Here is a 14,360-nt window from a genome sequence, read left to right as displayed (position 1 = left end):
ATCCAAAGGAAATACTATTATGGAACTTTTCGTAACGTTTAGTTTCATATGAATATCATTAAACCAGGTTTACAATCTTGCTAAATATGACTGTAATATTGAATGGAGTAAATGTATATCACAGTCAGATGCAAAAAACGCAATATCATCTGCATATACGTATACTTCAATTTATCGCACAGGGGTATTGAACTTAATAAAATATTAAATAAAACTGGCGAGAGAACAGAGCTCTGGGGGACACCTCTCGTCTGGCTATATTTAGATGTAGAAACACCTCGTTGGGAGCAATAAGACTTCCCATCTTTTAAAAATTAATGCATCCAATTTGTATTATAATGCCAGAAATTTAAGTTTTTTAGGGCATTGATGAGAATAACATGTTCAACACTATCATATGCCTTGGCTAAATCAAGGATTACTAACGCCGCATATTGCCGTCTGTGCCGAGCAAGTTTAATACGAGCCTCTAAATCGAGATGCGCGCCATATCGAGCAACCGGGTCTAAATCCAATCTGACACGAACTGAGTATTGCATTATCTGTTATAAACTTCATAATTCTAATGTATAATATTTGTTCTATTAATTTAATTACATGTCACGTTAAAGCAATTGGTCTGTTGTCCACCTGCATTCCTACTCCCTGTTTTTAAAGAAGCGGAACAATTTTTGCTGGTCTCCAGTCAGGAGGAATCCAGCCATTTCTAAGGGAGTGGTTGACGAAAAATCCTTCTGGAGAAATATCAAATAATATCTTTAACACTTCTGACGTAATTCAATCTGGGCCTGGAGCTGAATTAGGGAGAAGGCGAATGACAAGCGCAAGTTGTTCCATATTTACTTGGATAAAATCGTACACACATGAATGCTTTACAAACTTTAGTTGTAACTGTGATGTAAATCGCTTTTCAAGGCCCGATGCAATTTCAGTTAATAAATCTGCCACTTCCTTAGGTGAAAGAATAATGCAAAAATGTTCCAAAAGCCGGGACAGTTCATGATTAAAATAGATACTCCGACTTAACACAACAATTTTTTTTTGACGTTTCGTCACCTATGCGGGTGGCATCTTCAGTATGAACTGGCACCGAATGAGCGAAGGTAACCCAGTCTATTTCTAGTCTCGTATGTCTCTGTACACATCCGGTAGGGGGCCACGGTTGCTGTTGCACGCCGACCTGTCACGGCGGATGAACCACGACTCGAGAAGCTTTCTCTTGCCCCACCTTTGTTCCCGAGCCAGCGTCGTCGTATTACTGAAGTCGGAGGCATGCCCGTCGTCCAGCAGTGTTCGACGAGTTCGCTCTTGGAATGTGTGGCATGGGCGGCTTTGGCGACGTCCCCTTTGTGCTCTTTGAGCCTCGTTGACCGCTTCCTGCCTGTTTCGCCGATGTATGTGGCGTCGCAGTCCCCGCACGGTACCTTGTAGACGACCCCGCTTTGATCGTTCGCAGGGGTGCGGTCTTTAGGCTTGGTGAACACGTTTCCCAAGGTACAATGAGGTCTGAAAACCGTTTTAATGCCCAGCGGACGAACTGCTCTCCGGACAGAGTCTGACACGCGCTGGACGTAAGGAATGGAAACAATGGATGTTGTGTTTTCTCGTGCCGCACTTCTTGTTCCCCCTCGCATACGTCTCATGGTGTCGTTGATAAACGTCCTCGGATAATGCCTTTGCTCCAACGCACCGACCACATTTTCCATCTCATGTCGCCGCAAGTGCTGATCAGAACAAACAGCATCGCAACGGGACAAGAACGTCCTCACGACGGACCGTTTGTGCTCGGCCAGGCGATGTGACTGGAAGGACAAAAAGCCTCCGGTATCGCATTGTTTCCGGTACACTGTTGTTTCCACCCCGCCATTACAAGCCCTGCGGACAAGTATATCCAAAAATGGCAAGGCATTATCCTTGCCTTACGATTACGGAGAAACCTAAATGGAGCTTTTTTATTTCCACTCGTTGATAGAAAATTATATCGTTTTTCTTCATAATCGCTTTTACTAATGATACTGTTCTTTTAAATATAGCTTTGGCGTACAAATAATTGCTCCAATTAGTAGGGCTTTGTAAGGAGTTTTTTTCCATGCAGCTTTTCGGCGTCTATAATCTCTTGCACAATCCGAATTCCACCAGGCAGACATAAAATGTCCTTTTGTTGAAGATACAGTGAACCGTGATTTTTTATTGTACGTTTTAAAGCTGAGGAAATACTCATAGCTTTAACATTTGTTTCCGTACTGGTCAAGGAAGACAAAGTTGACTGCAAATTATTTTAAATTTAGAGTAGTCTACGAAATTTTGCACCTGATAATCTAACGTCACTAATGGCATGTTAATTTCAAATACAAGTGGACGGTGATCATTACTTGTAGCGGTATCAAGGACATTCGAAGATGAGATAAAAACGTTTTAGCTAGCAAATGCTAAATCTGATACCGACCTCGAGTTGCATCGAACAAATGTGGCAGCTTTGCAATTTAAACAAATAAAATTATTCGCGTTAGCCCAGTCCCACACCCGTTTCCCGATGAGTCTGTGTGGAAACCCCACGACACATGATGAGAATTGAAGTCTCCCACAGATAATATATTGTTTTTACAGAAGCTCAGAGTCGCATCAAGAGCACTTTCATCTTGTGTCCCAGCTGGAAAGTAGTTATTGACTATTGATAGTGGCGCGCAGCCAGGAAAGCTTATTTCTAAAACCAGAACTTCATAATCGGGCGATATTGCTTTTTAAGCTATTTGCGCTCTATGACAAAATTTTGATGAGATGAAAAATATTAATCCTTCACTTCGTGAGTTTCTGTCCAGCCGAAAACAGTGATAGTTTTAAAGACAGTCTTTCTTGGGGAGCTTAAACGCAGAAATTTTGGTCTGTCTTTCTGTTTGTCGGCACGTCACTCTATTCAGCCACCCGACCAAAGTTCAACCACTTGCCTAAGGGCCAGCCATCTTGAATGGCTGACTAGGTTCATATTGGTGTACATTGTTGATCAAAAAAGAAACATTATGCATATCTGAGGCGCAACATCACTAGGTAAGTATTAGGTGGTGTGTTCCTTTAATAGAAAATACATGGATACGTAATTCTAGAGACCCAAGTTTCTTAAGCTGCGCTGAAAATGCGACTGCGCTGAAACTTGCCTTCCTCCGTGCTCTCTGCACGAGCTCATTGTTGTGTTTCGGTTTCGGTTCAGTATTGCACTGTACGAATGCCATGGGGCGCCGCTATGGCATTCCTGTTTTACCCAGGCGACGTGTAAATAAAAGAGTGTGTGGAGGGTACTCGTTGAGTGCGGACGTTTCTTCTGCTTCGGCGCTTCGCGCCAAACCGCGTGTTCGGGCTGGCTGGCGTCCCCGCCGGTCACGTTGGTCACCGCCGGTCTTCGCCTGCTGCTGCGCCGGGACTACCAGCCCGCAACACAGCACTCATGTTTCCCGACGTATTACCAGATGGCGTCCACATCTCACGCAGCGCCTTTTCTATCGTATTTAGACGACATTTGCAGCGAAGCACGCAGATACGCGGCCAATTTTTTAAAATAAGAGTTTTCATCAGCTGACAACCAAGTTTCTTGTCGCAGTACAACGTCAGGAGATTGCTGAAATTGAGGTATATTAAGTCTGTAGCTGCAGAGAGGATGAACGGCAGTTCCGCTGAAGAACTTTAAGGTACCCTATGATGATGATAGTCAAGTGGCGGAAACTGCTTCATCTAAGATAGTTTCAGTAGGTCAGACCTAGTCCCAGATTCCTTCACACACTTTTTTGTTTTTGGATTAGAGGAATTGTAAAATTTGCTAGTAGGTGATCTGGTGCGCTTGAGAATGCGACGAGCATCCATATCTACGCCCCGATTGCCCATTGAATCTGAGTCAGATATATATTCTTCCTCAGTCGTTTGAGAATGGGAAGCAGTGGCGTACCAACTCCTTCGCGAGTGGGGGGGCTGGCGTCGCTCACTCTGTCCGCCGTATATATATATATATATATAGACGAGCCAATGGAGTTAACGCGTCGGAAGAAGAACGGAACAGTCAGCGCGGATTCGCACGGCTCCTTTCATGGCAGATCAGATCAGATCGCATCGATTTTTTACATTCATAGAGGCAATCAGATGACGCGCGCGCCCATGAGAAGGGCAAGCAGTGTGCCGCTTGAAATTTGACCCTTTTCCGCGGCGCGTAGCGTTGCAAATTTTGGCAGACGTGATCGTGAATGGCCAGTATATGCATTGCGCTCGTCAGCTCAGAATTGTCAAACCTCGTGAGGGGCCTTTTAAGAACGCGTACAAGATCACTCCCCTGGCGGCAACTTCCCGTGGGAGCACAGTCAAAGCTACGAGGGCGGAGCTTCTGCACATGTGTTGCTACGCGAAGTAGTCCGTTTGCAGGCGATTTCGGTTTTGGTTTCGGAAGCGCATTCAACATGCGCGTTTTCAAACGAACATCCGTGGCTTATGATGTTATTTGTGAAATAGTGTTATGAACGATAGGTTACATATAGCTTTAATCGAAAGCTACGACAGTCCTTCATATACTTATGGATCCAGCAATGACGGAACAAATCGGCGGAATCATTGCTGAGCTCTTTGGCAAATCACACCATATAACGCCAATCTGTCAGCGGTTGAAGTAATGTCTACATTTTTTTTAAAGCACTAGAATATTCTGCATTGTTGAAGCAGCTTTGTTGAAGCGGTCAATTTTATTTTTGAAGGAAAAAAAAAACATGGCTGATCGCTCTGTCATAGGAATCGGCATAATACGAAAGTGAAACGTGTCTTCACGGACGTAGTTGAGCGTTTGTTGTGCATTCTTTCGCCCCAAGCGCGAAGCTAGACTGAATGATACAGCAACAAGTTGTAATGTCACGGGAAGAACGGGAAGCAGCTATACTCGGCGACAACTTTTCTTGACAGCACTGTGGAAACTACAGAACCAAAGCGCATGCCTGCTACCGCGCCAGAAAATAGTACTTTAGTTTACTGATAATTATCTGATTTGCCTTGCTGAAATAAATGCTGCTTTATTTATTATGAGACTCAAACAGTTGCGGGAAGTCGTAGGTAAAATACAGTTATTGTTGACTTTGCAAGAACCCTTTCCTTCTCTTTCCATTTCTTAGACAGCACCACCTTTTCAGCACGCCCGTTTTCCAAAGTAAACATGGCGTCCGTGACGTAGTTAGCCACTGTGCGGCCGCAAACGTGCTCTTTAGCTCTCCAAGAAAAATATGCTCGTATTACGACACGAAAATGTACACTGAACAATCTAAATGTCACCCAGTTCGCATTTTTTATGTATATGTTTTTCTAAACTGAGAGCGAGCAAAACCGAAATCAGCCGCAAGCTGCCGCACTACTTGCGGAGCAACACGAATGTGCTGAAGCCCCGCCTCCGTAGCCTTCGCTCCACTGTCAAGATAAGTTGTCGCCGAGTATAGAAACTTGCAACGCGCTGCTCGAGTAGGAAGGGCGCACGGAGCGAACATACACAGGATGAGCGCAAACTAACTGTCACAGCTCGAGAGTTAAAGCGCGCTGGTCAAATACAAAGGAGAACGCAGAAAACGAACGCGCAAGCATACGCAGGATGAGCGTGAACTGTCACAGTTGTAACTTATTTCTTTGTGAGCAGCGCGCTCCTTTCGCAAAAGCGGCCGCTGCAGTGAGCGAAGAGACCTTCGCGCTCTCAACGCAAACTTGCGGTGAGAGCACATGACGTAGAAACAACAGCCACCACGACATAACCCCGCGCACAAGCGACCACGCCCTGTAGAGGCGCGCGCTCATGCGCGTGGGGCGACGACCTTTAAAGCGCGCTCTTCTAGAGTTACTGTATATGCTAGGTAGCATATACAGTGACTCTACGCTCTTCAAACCCTTCGCGCCATCTCGCTAGTGATAACGAAAACACGTTGATGTACCACCGATCTCTGAGTACCGCCACCGGCAAATGGTGCATATAAATAGCTCGCCGTTAGCATGGCAAGGAACGTGCCGTCTGTGGCCGAATCGTTTCGCGCCCCGCGCTGCGGAGCGAGGGGTCGTAAGTTCGACTCCCGGTAACGGAACTTTTGCAGCGAAAGCTGTTATGAGATCACAACAAGGGCCGTTTTCGGTGCCGTAGTTATCCGCCGCCGCCGCCGGTGTCCGTAACCACTATCGGTCGAAATAAGAAAAAAATGCTAAATAAGAAAAAAATCCGGGACAGAACGAGGTTCGAACCTGGGCCATCTGCATGGTAGCCCAGTGTTCTACATTAGAGCCATGCCGGTGCATGAAAATGCCTTACAAAAAGACCCTTTACAGGTTTGGTGTCGGGAAGGAACCACATTAAGACATGTAATGTAGTGTGGTAGATGAGTAAAATAACAACCAGGAGTCACACAACGCGAATTTTGTAACCAGGCGTCCCACAACGTGAATTGTGCAACGAGAGGGTTGTTGAATGCTTCCAACCCATTACAAGGGGATCTGCCATTATTTCTTCATCGTCATCAGTCACAGCATCAACAAAGTGAACATAATGTCTTATAGTTATATAGCGGGTACCACGGTTCTCCGCGGAATGACGAAAAATTGCATAGTGGCTGCTTCCCTTCTTCACCAAAATTATGATGATTTATAGCGCAGTGAGTTCCTCGCAAGTGCACTTCTATTGATTGCCAAGGAACATGGAGGAAGCCCATAAGGCTCCCATGATCCATTTCCTCAAGGTCTCAATAAGGTTAATTCCCTCTCTCAATCTTTCTCTCGTTAACATATGTTATAAAGCGTGGTGGGAGAGTTCAATAACGATCGGGCGTGACACAATGCGAATTACGTAACTAGTGGGTCGTTTAGAACTTCCAACCCATTACAAAGGGCTCAACCATAATTCTTCATCGTCATAAACCGTCGCATCAACAAAGTGCACATGATGCCTTACATATGGTACCTCGCTTCTCCGCAGAATGACGAATAATGTCGTGGTGGGTGCTTCCCAACTTCACAAAAATTATGATTTGTGACGTAGTGGGTACGTTGCTAGTGTACTTGTATTAGTAGCCACAAGAGAGTTTATAACGGGCTCTAGAAATGCCGCTCTTCTAGCTTTCGCTGTGACTTTGATGCGCTATCCGCGCAGGCCTGGCGTTCTTTCTTCTGGTTTTTTCTTTGCAAACTCTTAGTCTTTATATTTTCCAACGTCATATCCGAGACGGAAATACGTCAGTGGAGCCGTGGTGGACCTCGGCATAAAACACTTTTGTGTTAAAAACGAAAAGGGCACGGCCAAGCAGGCATTGCGCAACTGGAAATCCTACGCAAAAGCAGCACACCATTTCCTATGTTTTGGTGCATGCACGGTCGGCATCGTCGTTTTCTTGCTTTTGGAGACGCATTTACTTTCTGGAGACGCTCACATTACTATGTCAGGGGACGCGAAGGCATTGTAGACGGGCAGCAGAAATCGTGCCGACCGGCCGGGCGTTGACGAAACGCGCTTGTTACACGCCGTGGACAAGAACGCCATTTTTGCACCGTGAAAATCACGCTGTCAACCGCATAATAGACACAAATGCGTCTGTTGCATGCGCGATGCTTTGCACTCGTAATTTTATCATCGTGAAGCACTCTCATCGGTCGCATCGCAAAGCGCCTAAAATATCTCCCGCCATAGACGCCGACTGGCACGGTGTTGCAGTACGCGATATTCAACGTGACTGAATCAGCAATAGTGGGCAACTGAAATACCTACCACGCATGTATGCAGCGCAATTTATGAAATGGGTCATTTCTTTTACGTACTGTTTCTAATTGCAGTTTTGATTTCAAGCAGCTGGTCTTGTTTAAGAGTGCCAGGTCACCGACGTGAAGGTGGCTTTCGTGATGAAGGGCGCACTTGCGCTGGTTGTATCACTTGCACACAACTTCTTTCCCGGTGATCGTATGCTGGCAACGAAATATTTCACAACGCTCCGCTGTCTTCGTTTCTTTCTGTTCTGTGAATACACATCACCTCACAAACACACGCTCATGCTCGCATAAAGCTTCTACGCGCACCACCGCAACGGAGCGACGCCATCGTTGTTTAGAGGAGCAGGCAAACGTGAAACGGGCACAATAGCGAGTTTTAGTATAACGGATAACAGCAAACGCAAGGATTTAGCGTTAGCGTTAGCGTTGCGTGCTCCTAACTGCGCATGAGCAGAACGTAAACGTAGCCCGAGCTCTTACGTACGAACGCTATTTCTGGAATATTCGCAATGCCCACGAACTATAGGTGGCGCGCCGTAATTTTCAAGATGGCGCCAGGAGGAGGGTCAACCCGATTGTTAGCATAGGAACAGATAGGACGTGCGAACGTACGGACCACTTCACCGCTTTCACCGGATGAAGTTATGAGCTGCGCTGAAATGGATATGAGACTAAAATACTTTCCCAAACCATGGAAAGAGCTAAGTACTCGCCACCTAATTATTTGCTGCAAAGTGAAAGGTTATATTTCAGCTCCGTTACCGTGCATAACGATGTTTTGCGAAATCCTGTGCGCGCTACATAAACCTGTATGAACTACAATTGACGTATGAGCTGAACGGCACTCCGAGATAGTACGTACCGAGCCTGCCTAACGGATCTGCCGCAGTAGTAGGCCGCCAGCGAGTAGCGCCATCGCTGCTGCGCGTGATGATGGCTTGCAAACATAAAAGTGTTCTGCGATAATACCCCTTCGTCATTACTTGCGCAGTCGGAAACGCGGTGTTACGTCTTCAACGGAACACAAGCATTTAACATGCCATTCAGTAGCGCTTGTGTCACAGCCATGCTGACTCTAGCCGTGTGTACTTCACTCGCATGTTCGATCAGCACGATTGAAACATGAATATCGAAAAGAATGCACACGTGTGCTTTTCGCAACGTCGAAGAAGTTCGCCGAGTGGCGTGGATTGTGGCCGTGACTGCACGCTCCATCGCTCTAACCATTTCGCTTCGCTGGTCGAGCTCGAGCGTGTTGGCGGCATGCAGCGCTCCATTATATCCACAATAATTGTGATACATGCAATGCACAAGAGGAACTATGCTTTTATTTTGATCTCGCTCAAGGATATTATACATTAAATACAACCAAAGTGACTTACGAGTTACGAGAGTGAAAGAACATTAACGCACGAGGGGACGTGAAGTGCAACTCGCTCGTCGTGAGTTAGCAGCTGGTGGTTCATCGTCGCTATCTCTCGGTGCTTTCACAGTCTTCTACGTCCAGTGAAACATCCTCGTCGTCAAGATGGTTTCTTTCAATATCACTGCTGAAAGCAATCTGAAGAATTACCTCCGCCGAACGACTTCGACCACTCCGCGTCACCACGTTTACAATTAGAGAGACGTCTGGGCGCGGAGAACGTTTTGCCAGGTTTTGCTCTCAGACCGGTGACCGGTCAACAAGCAAATCGCTTGCAGTGTGCTGCCACCTATCAACAAACGTACAAAAACAAGCGGCGCAGCGGTGGCTATGAAACCCAACACCACCAACACACTGGCGAAGGACGGCGTGTATGGAAAGCGTTCGCTCAACGAAAGGCGTCGAGCAGACGCGTTCTCGAATGATTGAAACGTCGCTCGCACGATTCAACAGCGCTTTGCTGACAAAGGATAGAGGCCCTATTTTAATGTATCGCCAACTTGAGATCGCTCAGTTATACATGAGCACATCACGAGCCCGCGCGACCTCCCTCCCGCGTACAGTGTTATGGGACTCATTCACTACAAGAAACACTGACCAATTATATATACAAGTAAAACAGGATGAGCTTCAACTGAATATGTCAGACGATAACATTTAACTTACCTACGTGGCTACAGTAAGCCTCGCGAAGCTGATAGTATGTGTACACTGTGGGCTAGCATTGAAAGCGCGAGTTGCCACGTATTTTCACGAAAACTTCGCTTCTCGCAAGAACGAATTAGATTTCTCGTGTCACGGAGGGCCCGGTTTGTTCACTGACGCAGGGAACATGCAAAGTCGTAGTGTTCCTTTCTTGCCAACGCGTTAACACTGAGCCTAGCACAGCCGAACAAGGGAGCGACTGCATAGTGCCGCCATTTTGTCGTCTACTAACCCTCCTCGAGAGGACGCTCCTCGATTCCGCTCGGTGGCGCGACAGTCTATGGGCATTGCGAATAGCGTTCAACGCTAACGCACGCAAGAGATCCCGTACGTAGGGCAAGATGGCGGTGCCTGTTGAAGCGAGAGCCGTCCACTTCGAATCTTTGTAGCCGTCCTCCTGCATTACTAAACTTATTCATTCCCTAATAATGTTCGTATTTGATTTAGATTTGAGTAATGAGGCTTCGCCAACCGTGTACCGCCGATAAAATTGCTCCGTTTTTGAGATACAAAGTCGATTTGCGCTGCAGAAGGCTTAGCAAGATTTGCTTGCAAGGTTCGCTCATGTTTTCTGTAGCAGCGCAGAGATGGCGACGCTGTCTTTAGTCGCCTCTTTCCAAGATACGGCCACAAGTCAAGCAGATATATGTCAGGCTTCGTTTCCCTTCATGCCTTTGGCGGCAGTGTATGAATGTGACGCGTGATGCGTCCCAGCTTAAAAAGGCCAGGTAATAGGGGTCTTGAAGAATTCTCGAACGCGGCATGTCGAAAGAAACCAATGTGTCAGAACTCAGCACTTCTGCAAACGCGACGTGGAGACGCAACAGTGGTGACTTTGGATCAGCTCGACTTGGTGGCGCTTTTGTGGATTCTACAGTGCATTTAGTGTTTTTATGTCTAGATGGCGCCGTATGTGCTTGCGTTAGCGTTAGCGGGAATGCCTTCCGCTGTACTAAAAAACCACCAGTTGACACGCAGCGCGTTCCGTTTTAGCGTTAGCGTTGAGACGCACGCTAACGCTAACGTAAGCGTTTCCCGCTATACTAAAACTCGCTAATAAACCAGAAAACTACAAACAGCGAAAAACAGAAATCCTTCACGGGATAAGTTTTCTTGCTTACAACGCAAACAACCTTGCACATGATCCCGACTTCTTTTCCTTTTATGCTTTCTTTTGTGCACGTAATTTACAAAAGTTAGCGTTCGCGGACTACACGCAGAAGCGTAGTAAAAAAGTGTGTGCTTCGGCTCCGTAGCCTTGGCTGTGCTGCAACAGAAAGTTGTCGCCAGGGCCAGTGTGCGAAGGCGCGATCCCTATGAGCAACTGGCAGGTTCTGCTGTTGCGAAGCGCGTTCGTCTGGTGTTCGTGGGTGGCACGTCGCCAGCGAGGAAGGCGTCGGTTGCGAGGAAGGCCGGCTTTATGCGGTCAACCGAGACACTGTCTTCGCGTCCATTAAGCAGCAGAAAAAAATGCTTCGGACAACGCTTGACGACTTTAAAGAGTCCGCCGTAAGGCGGTTCCAGTGGTGGTCTGATTGCATCGTGCCGTACGAAGACGTGAGTGCAATCGCGGAGAGCACGAGTGATGAAAAATGGGCGTGAATGTGGACGTGACGGAAGATGAGACACGTCTCTGATGGCATTATTGAGGCGACTAGCATAATCAGCAACGTCCAATGGTGGTACCTATGCGAGGAAGCCTTAAGGTCGTGCCAAAAACGAGCTCAGCTTAGGAGCAGGACGCGTCCGTACGTATCGTGCTGCGAAGGGCGAGGAGGACGAGTGGTAGTCTCTCCGTCTAGGGTATCAGTGATCGTGAGGCCATGAGCGAGGCTTTGAGTTGGCGGTGAAACCGCTCAACCATGCCGTTAGACATCGGGTGGTAGGCCGTCGTCTTGATGCAGTTGACACCAAGCATTCGGGATATAGTGCGGAAGAGCGCGGAGTCAAATGGGCGACCTCGACGCGTTGTGATGATCTTGTGAACTCAGTAGCGGCTTATCCACATGGTGAAGAGGCCGCGGGTGACTGACTCTGCCGTGATGTCGCTGAGTGGTTGTGCCTCAGGCCAAGGCGTGAACCGGTCTATGCACGTTCACATATACCGGCTGTTTTTCGATGGGGGCAAATGGCCTACCAGGTCCAGGTGCACGCGACTAAACCGCGAGTCAGGAGGCGTGAAGGTACCCAGTGGGCTCACTGTGTTGCGCTGGGCTTTGGTTTGCTGACACTTGAGGCAAGCACGTGTCCAGCGGCGGACGTCGATGTTCATGCGCTGTGACGAGTCGTTTAGTCGCACGTATGCCGGGTTGCGACAAGGAATGTAAGGCATCGAATGTTCGTGTTCGAATCACGACCGGGTCACCACTTGTGGGAACATGTGAGGTGTTTGCTTTTCCGCATGTGGAAACAGGCAGACAGATGTCGATGCTGTGAGACCACAAATTATGTATTTCGTCTGGGACCATTTACACAGACGCGAACAAGAACAGGTGTGACCGTCTCGTGCTGGTTGCTTCGTCGTCGTCGTCTTTTCCTGGTCGGATTCTTGTAGCCCGCGCTATACTCGGGGACAACTTTTCTTGGCAATGAAGGGAAAGCTACGGGGGCGGAGCGTCTGCACATATACTGCTACGCGAAGTTGTCCGGTTTGGCGGGCGTCTCGTAACGCCGTGGAAAGTGATGGCTAGCGTTGCATTTCGACGCAAACGCGGCTTATCGTCTAAGGTACGGGTAAAAGGCGCGACTTTTTCACGCACGCAAAAACGCAAAGTGACAACGAATAAAGTAAAAGAAATACATATATCTCACTTGTGAGCGCTGCGTTCCGCCTCAAAAAGCTACATGTAGAAAATGAAGGAGTATTTTGTATATCTCACGCAGAATATACGGACCCAATTGTGGGACGTCATTCATTAGCGGTAGGATACGTGCATTGTGGCTCTGTCGCCTTCGCTTCATTGCCAAGAAAAGTTGTCCGCGAGTATAGTTGCTGCCGGGGGGCAGATGTTTATGCAGCGTAGCAGCGCGTCCATCACGGGCCGCTTTTCTTGCTATCGCATTCATTGCTTCGCCCTTGCGGCAAAACTGTGACTTTTTTTATGCAAACCTGACGAGTCCGAAAGTACCCCCTTGTCCGAAGCTGACCGACATGCTGAAGAATGCCGCCAGCTCGCCCACTTCTTTTCTACCGAGGACCAGTGGCAACAGGAAACCCGTCAACCTGGCGATCGTTCGGCACCAACTTTTTCCTCTGGTTCTCTGCTAATGGCTTCGGGTACCCGCTACCGCACACGGCCGCTCCGCAAAACTGGCTGCGAAATATCTCGGACCATACCGTGTTGTAGAGCAAACGTCCTCCGTCAATTACATCTTGAAGCACATCACGCCATCGACAGATCTACGCTATCGCGGCCACGAGCTTGTCCACGTCTCTCGCATCAAGCCGTACTAGGACCCAATAATTGTGTCCTCACCCTACGCCGCCAGGATGGCGCCTTTTTCTGCGGACGCCGATTGTAGCGAAGAAGAGTGGCCTCAGTGGCTTAGCTCTGCGCCTCAGTGGCATCGCCATAGGCATGAGCTAGTGGTTGCTGCGCTTGGAGGAACGCTGCTGACCACTACTTGTTCGCCCGCATTCTCTGCTAATAAACCTCTAAGCATTGCAAGTGAGGTTCAAGCATCAGCGTGGCTCTGTGGTAGAGTATTTTACCACAGAGCTACGCTGATGCTTGAAGCCCGACTGCCACACAGAGGGCCCGGGTTCAAATCCCATTCGATACTGGATATTTTAGGGGCGAAGCACCTTAGCGTCTCGGCGTGTCAGCGTGCATCGTCGTCTGCTCTATCGGCTTGAGCGCAAGAAAGGCGGCCACCGCCTCAGCGCTCGCCCTGTGGCGAGAGAGAGCGAACGGCGCGCGTTGACTATGGAAACGCTCTTTCTGTGATGAAATCTGAAGCACCAGCTCGCAAGGAACGAGAACGCGCGCTCGCCCACGAGAGACAACGCCGACGCAGCCAGCGGGTTTCTTGATTGAAAAAAAAAAAACACGCATCTCCACGAAGTGAATCATGACGAGGTGGCGAAGCTCCATGTATCGTATGCGTGAGTAACCGTACGTTACCCGAGCGTTGCCCCATATAATGGAAATTGAGTGACATAAACAGTCGACGACAAAGCTAGGTCCTAAAGTCCACGATGTCTACGTTGAAGGCGCCGACTAGTATAAAGGGTTTGTGCTTGCAGGTGCTCTAGATTGTTTTGTCACAATTATGATTCATATTAGTCTATTGTGAAACCTGTTGTCAAAACCACGCATCTCCACGGAGTGAATCATGACTAGTGGGCGAGTAGGTGTGTAAGCATGGACGCCGATATAGAGATGGACGAACATGCGTCGGCCTTAAGGTGCTTCGCCCCTAAAAACCGACTGCTCGCGCTGCATAACCGTTCACCGGCCACCACATTTGATGACCTGCAATT

This window comes from Rhipicephalus sanguineus, chromosome 4, assembly GCF_013339695.2.
Source record: "Rhipicephalus sanguineus isolate Rsan-2018 chromosome 4, BIME_Rsan_1.4, whole genome shotgun sequence".
NCBI lineage: Eukaryota > Metazoa > Arthropoda > Arachnida > Ixodida > Ixodidae > Rhipicephalus > Rhipicephalus sanguineus.
The sequence above is the reverse complement of the archived record's forward strand: the minus strand, read 5'-3'. Positions refer to the sequence as shown.